This window comes from Temnothorax curvispinosus, unplaced genomic scaffold, assembly GCF_003070985.1.
Source record: "Temnothorax curvispinosus isolate PA1 unplaced genomic scaffold, ASM307098v1 QBEX01017333.1, whole genome shotgun sequence".
Lineage (NCBI taxonomy): Eukaryota > Metazoa > Arthropoda > Insecta > Hymenoptera > Formicidae > Temnothorax > Temnothorax curvispinosus.
The window spans coordinates 2,471-4,590 of record NW_020227113.1 but is presented as its reverse complement, the minus strand read 5'-3'; the positions used below and the strand labels follow the sequence as shown (position 1 = coordinate 4,590).

At 43.4% G+C, this 2,120-nt stretch overlaps 1 long non-coding RNA gene across 1 annotated transcript; it reads left to right on the top strand.

Annotated features, from left to right (window-relative positions):
• Nucleotides 1–354: 354 nt before the first annotated feature.
• Nucleotides 355–843, top strand: LOC112467436. Its single transcript, XR_003042259.1, has 2 exons — nt 355–652; nt 730–843. It is a non-coding gene; the product is annotated as an uncharacterized LOC112467436 (long non-coding RNA).
• Nucleotides 844–2,120: the final 1,277 nt, after the last annotated feature.

The following is a 2,120-nucleotide window of genomic DNA, read 5'->3' as shown; positions in this document are numbered from 1 at the left end:
ATGAAGAGGAAGTTACTCCTTTTTTCACGTTACCGTACGTCCCAACGATCACTGAAAAGCTTAGGAACGCCACAAGGGATTTGAATGTGAGACTGTCTTATAACAGCTTAAATAAAATGCGTACATTCATCAAGGCGCACAAGGATAATCTCCCATGGTCGAATAAATGTAACGTGGTTTATAAGGTGAATTGTAATGATTGCGACGCTTCTTATGTGGGCCAAACGGGTAGGCAATTGCAAACAAGAATCAAGGAGCATCGTAATCATATTAATTGGAGTACTCCAAATCATTCTGTCATAACTGAACACAGATTGAAATGGAATCATGATTTCGATTGGAATGGCGTTGAAATCTTAGATAATGAATCCTATGGTTATAAACGTTTGATTTCGGAGATGATATGCATAAAAAGGCAGGCGAACGGTTTGAATTTACAGACCGATGCGGAGAGTTTACCGGACGCGTATTTAAATGTAATCGAGAGACTGTCTAAGATTTAGAATAACTTTATGCGAGAGTTTATCCCCTCCTCTGGTTTATACACCAGTCTCTATTATGTTAACCTTCCCACCTATGCCTCACTCATTCGCGACGTTTCGAACCGTGAAGTTTGTTGTTACAATGCGATATTCCGGTCTGCAATTGCTCTGTAAGTAAATCTATTAGTCATCGGATTTTAATATAATTTACGCCTCTACCACATTGCGACTCCGTTTGATGATACAGGTAGGGCTTTCGAATCTTTCTTACCCACCTGGTCTTTCAACCTGGCGAGATTATTCCTAAGATGCGAGGGATGCGGAGCGAGCGTTTACCGGCGTATCGGGAATTCTGACAACGGTACATCCATAGGATTTCAATCCTTGTTTTTTAAATTTTGACTGCGTCTTTTATGCTTTGTTCGTCTATTGACTACGCCTTATACTCGACTTCTTTTTATCATCTTTGTTAATCTTCGTATATGTAACTTTTAACGCTGAAGAGGACACAAATAATGTGTCGAAGCGTACGTTAATATATATATATTTATTTTTACAAATTATTTGCGCTTTGATTACCGCGCCTGGCTCTAATTGCCTCTCCTATTCACATTGCAGTAAGATTTATACTATGAGTTTTTTTGTAATTAAAGTATGTGGAACCGCTGTGAGGTGGAGCCTATAATTACAATTTTCAATTATGTTATTGATATTATATATATATATATATATGTATATGTGCCAGACTAGAGTCAAGCTCAACAGGGTCTTCTTTCCCCGCTAATTTTTCCAAGCCCGTTCCCTTGGCAGTGGTTTCGCTAGATAGTAGATAGGGACAGTATATATATACATATATATATATATATACATATATATATATATATGTTCGGCGCATCGCCTATCCCCTTGTACAAATCGTTGTAAATATTCGCGTGATACCTTGTGTTGTTCTTATTACTTATGTTCTCATTACTGTATTCGGTCGTATCATGGCCCATTATTTTAGCGAGACGTCGGTGGATCGCGATCAGCAAGTACAAGCGACTCACCAGTCGGTGCTGCCATCGCCATCCGCCGACGACCGCAATGCAAATCAGAAATACTACTCGCTCGCGACACCTTCCAGGAACGCGAGCCGGAAGACAATTCTCGTGCAGACGTCGCACGGCACGGATCACTTGCCTCGTCGACGGCCGCTTACGGCTACACACACACACACACACACACACACAGAAAGTGATTCGCCAAATCGTCTCAAGAGACGCTCTTGATAACGTGGAGCCGCACGGTTTCGTTTGCCTGCCTTGCTTGCCTGATTACCTGCTTTGCTTGCCTGATTGCCTGCCTTGCTTGCCTGATTGCCTGCTTGCTTGCTATTGCTTTGCAAGGATCTTGTACCGAGACGGGGCACAACGCAACGGACAACGGCGAGGAACCGGAGCCGGCCATCCACGGTGAGTCGCTTACGATTACGCTTACGCTATCGCTCAATCTCATGCACGCGTTGCATGCGCCCAGCGCGCCTTCGCCGTACATTAATCGTGAGGGGACCTACCGCCCCTCTGGTCCTTTGGTCATCAAAGCTTTCGACCATTGTTCCAGCGGGGAACTGACACCCCCGACAAAACATTGGTCCTT